We start from the raw sequence: 8,644 nt of genomic DNA, 5'->3' as shown, positions 1-8,644 counted from the left end.
CTGGCTCAGGAAGAGCCTGACTGCCTGCCCCTGCTGCTTCCTCTGTTCTTCCCAGGGGCTCCTGGGTGGAAACCTCCTGAAAGGAGTCCTGATTTTCTTACTGGTAGCCCCTCTCTTTTTCCCATTGAACCTATCCCTGCCTACTTAGATCTCTCTTGCTCTCTCTTTACTGTTTTGGACCCCTCTGGACTAAAGACCAAGGTGCTTTTCTCCTTGACCTAGGGTGGAATCCATCTTCACCCAGCATGGAGGAGAGTGGTAGAGAAAGAGGAGAACGCAGTCCTTGACCTGAGGCCACACTCAAAGAAGTTTGCAAATGTAGAGGCAAAACCTAGGGAACCTGTGAGAGCGAGGTAGCCACTTCACAAGGCTGAGGTGTGGAGAATCTTCCAACTGGAGCTGTGCTTCAGGGGGGTCAGAGAAGGAAAGTCTGTTTGGGCAAGGCTCCTAGCTTGTCAAGAAGTAATTAAGGAAGCTGGGCATGGTGGTACACGCTTGTAATCCCAGCATTCAGGAGGCTGAGACTGGAGGATCACGGTTCGCGGACAGCCTCAGATGCTTAGTGAGGTCCTTTGTAACTCACTGAGACCCAGTTTCAAAATAAAGAATAAAAAAGCCAAGCATGGTGGCGCATGCTTGTAATCCCAGCATTCGGGAGGCGGTACAGCAGGATCGCGGCTTGAGGACAGCCTCAGCTACTTAGTGAGGTACTCCGCAACTCTGTGAGACCCTATTTCAAAATATAAAGAATAAGAAAATAGGGCTAGAGGTGTCACTCAGAGATAGACTACCGCTAGAAGCTATCCCCAATACCTAAAAAAAAAAAAAAAAAAGAATAAAATATAGGCCTAGGGGTATAGCTAGGAGGTAGAATGCCCCTGGGTTCTACCAATAGAACTGCAAAAAAAAAAAAAAAAAAGTAGAGCATTTCATTCTGGGCTTCAGTTTTCTTATGTATAAAATGGAGTATATTCTCTATAGTCTCTTTGTAAAGATTTGAGACTAAGAGAGTATAAAATCCCTACATTTGAAAGAGAAGTAGAAAAGAATAGTAATGTTTTCTAGTGTCTTTAACTACCAGGTTAAAATGGGAATCACACACTGGTTTGAAACCAAATTAGAAACACATTCCTTAAAAGGGACGTTTCTTGGGACTCTTATCAGACATCTGTAACTGGAAGAGTGGTATGGTCCTGCTGTATCTGGATGAGAGTGGTATGGGCCTAGGGCAGGCTCCTCTTTTGGGAGGTTATATATCCAGTCTGAGGAGACCTCTTTTTGGTTCATCATGTTTGAGTGCACTAGGCACTAGAGATCAGTATTAATATGCCATCAAAGGTGGCTGGTGGGAGGTAGATTGATGCGTGTCCATGAAGGGATTTTTATTAATTCATAGCTACAGATTGTTGTAAAAGTCAAGGCAAGAGAAGGAATTGAATGAGGACCGAGGTCATGAGTGTAAAGTTTAGGGGATAGATTTGATAAGGGATTTGATCTTTAGAAGTTTGAATTTTGGGATTTGAGGTCTGCTTGGATATAGGAAGTGAGGGAAATGAATCTAGGAAGACTTGAGTCCAGGAAAAATGTACTCATCCGAATTCAGAAGTCTCATCTCTTACTAAAACTTGGCCCCCTCACTACTATATTTGAACAAGCTGCAACCGTGAAGTTGTCCTTGATCCCTTACTGCCTCTATCCACCAGCACTACAATGTCCACCCCTCAGGAAATTCCTTTGGTCATCCTCCAGATGGCATGCTGAACCTGCTATCTCTCTCCATGTTTCCTGTTACCATCCTGGTCCTAGTTACTGTCACCTGCTGGGCTCCCATAATACAGCTTTGCAGTTGGTCTCCCTGTTTCCTCTGTTGCCTTGTTAAGTCACTTTTCTACATAGCAAGTGACTTTTTGAAAGTGTAAAGCAGATCACATCATTCCCTAGTTAAAACCTTTTAAAGGCTTCCCCTCACTCTTGGAACAAAATCCAAACTTCTCAGCATGGCTTGCATAGTGCTATGTAATCTGGCTCCTTCCTTCTCTGTGATCTTCTTTCTCTGCCATTCTCCAGACCTCCCCAGTCTTGCTCCTCGAGTGAGCCAAGCTATTTGTATTCTCTAGTAGGCCTTGTGTCTGTGCTAGTCTCTATGTGGAAGCATTTTTCTTTTCTGTTGACAGACTTGTCATGCTTGTTAAAATTCAGTTCATGGTTCCTAATGTATTCCAAAGCATTCCCTTCCCTGGCCACCCCATCTGAAGTAGCCCTTTCCACCAGTCACATTGCATCCATCACATGAGCTGGTTTTCTTTATTTTGTGTTACTCAATGCTATCTGATTATCTTGTTGAGATATTTGTTTGCTTCAGGATTTTCAGCTTCAGTTCTTACGGATGTCAAGTAACCAGTGCTTGAAACAGGCCACAGTCTTCTGAGTGTCAAACAGGAGGAAATGGTGGAGACAGCACTGAGTCAGAGGGCCTATGTCCTAGCTATGGGTTAGTGGGTGGCTGCTATTCAAGAATCCAGCACAAGTTGCCTTTTTCAAAGAAGCTAGACATTGGCAACTTATTAAAAGTTAAGCACTGTATGGACTACACAAAACACTGATGTGGTCAGATGCAATTCATCAGTCTCCAGTTGGCAGCTTGTGAATTGAAGAACCCACTAGACTGTGAGCTACACAAAGGCAGAATCCTTGTCTTTATTCTGGGTCCCAAATACAGTAGCTGGGACTGAGTAAGCCCACAATAAATGTTGAACTCAGGACAGAGGCAGTTGTCAGATGTCTTGGTAGCCTCTCTGTATCTTGCACTCCCAATGTTCACTCTGGTTTTATGTTCCTGATGAGACTTCTGACAGTACTGTGCCTGGTGAATATTTACTTTTGATAGCCAGAAGAATGAGACTAAACCATTTTCCTTTGTTTTGAGAAGCAGCTCTGGTATTACTCCCATGGTATATGCATAGGAGAGGAACTGTGGAATGTTGAGTTACTGAAGTCAGAAATCTTCAGTTCTAGTTTCAGCTGGGTCACTTGTGGACTTAAGGCCTGGGACAGATAGATTATTTAACATCTGAGTTTGTTTCTTCATTTGTAAAATGGGAATAAATCCTGTCTTGTCTACCTTGCTGTATTGTGAGTTTCTAATTAATAAAGACACCATAAAATGGTCTTATTGCCGACCTCTTGAGGCTAGAGAGCTCTTTTCACCAAAATGAGGCATTTCTCTTTACCATAAGTGCCAGAATTAACAAAAACCAGAAACTGCTAGGTGTGGTCGCAAGCTTGTAATCCTAGTACTTGGGAAGCTAAGACTGGAGTGTTGCAGGTTCACGGCCAGCTCCCACAACTTAGTGAGACTCTGTTTCAAAATAATAGCCAGGCATGGTGGTGCATGCTTGTAATCCCTGTGCTTGGGAGGCTGAGACAGGAGGATCACACAGGTTCGAAGCCAGCCTTAGCTACTTAGTGAGGCTCTCAGCAACTTGAGACCCTGTTTCCAAATAAAGTATAAAAAATAGGTCTGGGAGTATAGCCCAGATGTAGAAAGCCTCTGAGTTCCACACCCAGTACCACCAAAAAAAACCAAAACAAAATAGAGTTGGGGTATAGCTTAGAAGTAGAATTCCCCTGGGTTCCATCCCCAGTACCACAAAACATTAAAAGAGCAGACTGCCAAACTGACCCTTTATTGAAAATCCTTGAGTTGAAGGAAGCATTATTTTAATATTACTATTTACTGTGAGTTCATTCTAAATTTTGCAAGATAAAAAGTTGGAGGAACCCAGCCCGTAGTGGTGGTACATGCCTGTAATTCCAGCATTTGGGAGGCTGAGGCTGGAGGATCGAGGTTTGAGACAAGCCTCAGATATTTAGTGAGGCCCTTTGCAACTCAGTGAGACCTGGTTTCAAAATAAAAAATAGGGCAGGGGGTGTAGCTCGGAGGTCAAATGCCCCTGGGTTCCATCCCCAGACCCGCAAAAAAAAAAAAAAAAAAAAAAAAGTTGGAGGAACCCAGATATGGTGGTGCATGCTTGTAATCTCAGTACTTGGGAGGTGGAGACATGAGTTTGCAGGTTCATAGCCAGCCTGACAACTTACTTAGCAAGGCTTTCAGCAACCTAGTAGGACCCTGTTTCCAAATAAGAAAATCAGGCTGAGCTGTGGGTATAGCTTGGAGGTAGAATGCCTCTGGGTTCAATCCCCAGTACCAAAAAAGTGTTTGGGGAACTTTTTTTTTTTTTTTTTTTTTTGGTGGTACTTGAGATTGAACCCATAGAGCTATACCCCCAGTCCTATGTTTTGTTCCTATTTTCTGTTCTTTTTGCAGGTCTGGAGATGGAACCCAGGGACATTTAACCTCCTAGCTACACCCCCTGCTCTAATTATTATTATTATTATTATTTTATTTTATTTTGTGGTACTGAGAGTAGAGAGTAGAACCCGGGGGTGTTTCTACCTCCAAGCTTTACTTCCAGACCTATTTTATTTCTTTTTTGGAAACAGGGTCTCACTAAGTTGCTGAGAGCCTCACTCAGTAGCTGAGGATGGCTTTGAACCCGTGTGATCTTCCTGTCTCTGCCTCTCAAGCACAGGGATTACAAACGTGTGCCACCAGGCTCCCCACAATCCTTTTTATTTGAAATAGGATCTAAGTTGTTGAGTCTGGCCTTGAACCTGGAATCCTCTTATCTCAGCCTCCCAAGTACTGGGATTAAAGATGTGTACTACCACACCCAGCAAGAAATATTTTAAATGGTATTAGATAGATTATCAGTCATCAAATACTGAATATTGGCTGGCGTGGTGGTACATGCTTATAATCCCTGTGCTTGGTAGGTGGAGACAGGAGGATTGCCTGGTTTGGAGCCAGCCTCGCTGACTTAGGAGACCCTGTTTCCAAATAAAAAATATAAAATAGGTCTGGGAGTGTAGCCCGGAGGTAGAAAGGCTTCCAGGAACCCCAGTACCACACACAAAAAAAATTAAAAAATTAAAAAAAAATACTGAATCTTGAATGGTGGTACATGCCTCTAATCACTTGGGAAGTGGGAAGCTGAGACAAGAATTGCAGATTCAAAGACATCCTCAGCAATGTAGTGAGACTCCAAGCAAACCTAGAGAGACCCTTTTTCTTTTTCTCTTTTTTTTTTCGGTACAGGGGATGGAACCCAGGGGCATGTACCTCTGAACTACACCCCCAGCCCTATTTTTTAGTCTGTTTATTTTTATTTTTTATTCTTTATGTTGAAACCAGGTCTCACTGAGTTGCAGAGGGCCTCACTAAGTAGCTGAGGCTCCCTGTGAACCTGTGATCCTCCTATCTCAGCCTCCCAAATGCTGGGATTACAAGTGTGCCGGGCGTGGTGACGCATGCTTGTAATCCCGCGTTTGGGAGGCTGAGACAGGAGGATCGCGCACGTTCAAAGCCAGCCTCTCTGGCTTAAGAGACCCTATTGCCAAATAAAAAATATAAAATAGGTCTGGGAGTATAGCCCGGAGGTAGAAGGGTTCCATCCCCAGTACCACCAAAAAAAAACCAAAAACAAAAAAAAGTCTAGGGTTGTAGCTCAAGAGGAAAAATGTCCCTTGGTTCAATCACTGTTAACACACAGACACACACACACACACACCACAGAAAAGAAAAAAAACAAGCATACGGTTAAAGGGCTATTGAAGTCCAGCATGGTGACACCTGTAATCTCAGTACTTGGGAGGCTGAGACTAGAGGAGCACATGTTCAAGGCTAGCCTCAGCAATTTATAGTGAAGCCCTGTTTCAAAATTTTAAAAAACAAAGGATTGGTGTAGCTTGGAGGCAGAGGGCCCCTGAGTTCAATACCCAGTATAATATAATAATAATTTTGAGGCTGTCTCACTAAATCCAGGCTATCTTTGAATTTCAATCTTCTGGCTTCAGCCTCCAAGCATGCACCACTGCCCAGTTTAATACTTACTAGTGTGAGAATGGTATAGGACCCCATAGCGTGACAAAAGGACTTTAGGCATCTTGATACTGCAAAAGGTGGAGATGGAAGGGAATGGGAACCTAAGTAAATGATTTCAAAATGACTTTCTTTATAGTACTGGGGACGGAACCCAGGGCTTTCTACCTCCACAATACACCTCCAACCATTTTGAAACAGGGTTTCACTAGGTTGTCCTATGATCCTCCTGTCTCAGCCTCCTAAGCATAGCTTATTATTATTACTATTTTGCGTTACTGGAGGTGGAACCCAGGGGCATTCTACCTCCGAGCTACACTCCCAGCCCAATTCTTTATTCTTTATTTTGTAACGGTCTCACTGAGTTGCAAAGGCCCTCACTAGTAGCTGAGGCTGTCTGGGAACCTCGAACCTCCCGTCTCAGCCTCCCAAATGCTGGAATTACAAACATGTGCCACCACGCCTGGCTCATAGCTTATTCTTTAGAATCACCTGATAGGTAAACTGGGTGTGTAGCACACACTTGTAATCCCAGTACTTGGGAGGCTAGCACAGAAGGATCACAGGTTTGTGGCCAGCCTCAGCTACTGAGGCCCTCTGCAACTTAGTAAGATCCTGTTTCACAATAAGGAATAAAAATAGGCCTGAGAGTATAACTCAGAGGTAGAATGTCTTTGGGTTTCATCCCCAGTACACAACAACAACAAAAAAGGAAGCTGGGTGTAGTGGCACACACCTGTGATCCCAGTACTTGGGAAGCTGAGACAGGAGGATCACAGTTTTGAGGACAGCCTTGGCAAATAGACTCTCATCAACATAGCAAGACCCTGTTTCTAAATAAAAATAAAATAGGGCTGGGGGAGGGGTGTAGTTTAGAGGTAGAAGGCCTCTGGCTTCAATCCCCAGTCCCACACACACACACACACACACAAAAAAAAAAAAAAAAAAAATTAGAAAAGTCTCAGCTGCTTTCTTGGCACTTACTTTCTGCCTTGTGTTTTATTTTGCTATTACTTTCCTTACCTCATAAGAGCAGGGAGTGAACCTTACTCATTTTGCATCACCCACAGGGTTCAGCATATAGCCGGTGCTCAGGCAGTGTCTGGGTTATTTTGGATCAACTGGATTTGAGAAACATGTGCCATTTTTGAGCTCCTTGTTTAGAATCATCCTTGTCCTCTTCATGCTAGTTCAGCTCTTCCACTCCTCAGTCAGACAGAAGCCATGATGCTGGTCAGTCATGAAAGGCTGACTGTCATAGTGGCTGTATCAAATTCAGGGATAGCTAGGCATTTCTGTAGGACACAAAAGTTTCTCTAGAGATGAGAAAAGCAGCCACTACCAGCCACTACTGCTATGTCTTCTAAAACAGTTACTTTATAACTATCCCCTGCATACTGTAGGCATCAGTAAATGCCCGGCCTGCAAGTGGGCCAGAAGTGTTGGTGGACACTTAAGACCCTGGAGAAATAGTATCTACCCCATTCTCAGAGGTCAAATTCGGGTCACTTTTTCTAGATTATAGTTACCATAGTGCTTCATATTTCCCTTAGCCAAGCATCTATCCAAGGCATTTTATTTATTCATTTTTGCGGGTCTGGGGTGGAACCCAGGGGCATTCGACCTCCGAGCTACACCCCCTGCCCTATTTTTTATTTATTTTGAAGCAGGGTCTCACTAAGTTGCGAAGGGCCTCACTAGCTGAGGCTGTCTGCAAACCGCGATCCTCTAGTCTCAGCCTCCGGAATGCTGGGATTACAAGCATGTGCCACCATGCCCAGCAATCCAAGGCATTTTATTTTATTTATTTATTTATTTTGGTGGTACTGGGGTGGAACCCAGAGGCTTTCTACCTCCAGGCTATACTCCTAGACCTATTTTCCTATTTTATACTTTATTTGGAAACAGGGTCTCACTAAGTTGCTGAGAGCCTCACTAAGTAGCTGAGGCTGGCTTCTAACCCGTGTGATCCTCCTGTCTCAGCCTCCCAAGCGCGGGGATTACAAGCGTGCGCCACCACGCCCAGCTCAGTCCAAGGCATTTTAAATACCTTTCTGGTCTGCCTGTTCTAGTAAACTGGAAGCTCTCTGGCAACAAATATACCATGTGATAAGCACTTGGTGCAGTGTCTTGCACAAAACATTAGATAAAACAGCAGCATTAAATCAACAATTGCAGAATATAAGACAGTGAAGTAGAGTGAAGTAAGAACAAGGTGGAACTCCAGAAAATTCGAGAAAGGTTGGAGCTTGAACAGGATGTTGGGAAAGTACTTCATCAGATGAAGAGATGAGAATTCCAGGTGGAAAGCAGGTGCATGCAAAACCAGGAAGCATGCTGAAGCAAGGTGTGAAATTTCCTGTGTTTGAAGCACAGCCTTCTATCTGGGGAGCACAAGAGAGCAGGATGGAGCTGGTGCAGAGTCTCAATTCCAACAGGGCCAAGGGCACGAAATATTCATTGAATCAGCGAGAAAAGGCAGGCGTCGACTTCCAAATCCCCGTAGAAACATCGAGGACCCCATTAGCAGCGCCTCGCACCTCGCCTTGCACACAGCACGTGCAGCGGGATCACCGCGCACCACCTCGCTCGAGGTGACCCAAGGGACTCCGGGGGAGCTCCGGAGGGACGCCCGGGGCGGGGCGCGCAGGCGCGCTGAGGCCTCGAGCCCCAAGGGGCGGGCGGGTGCGCGGAATCGCGCGC

Source organism: Muscardinus avellanarius, assembly GCF_963383645.1.
Source record: "Muscardinus avellanarius genome assembly, chromosome: 10".
Lineage (NCBI taxonomy): Eukaryota > Metazoa > Chordata > Mammalia > Rodentia > Gliridae > Muscardinus > Muscardinus avellanarius.
The sequence above is the reverse complement of the archived record's forward strand: the minus strand, read 5'-3'. Positions refer to the sequence as shown.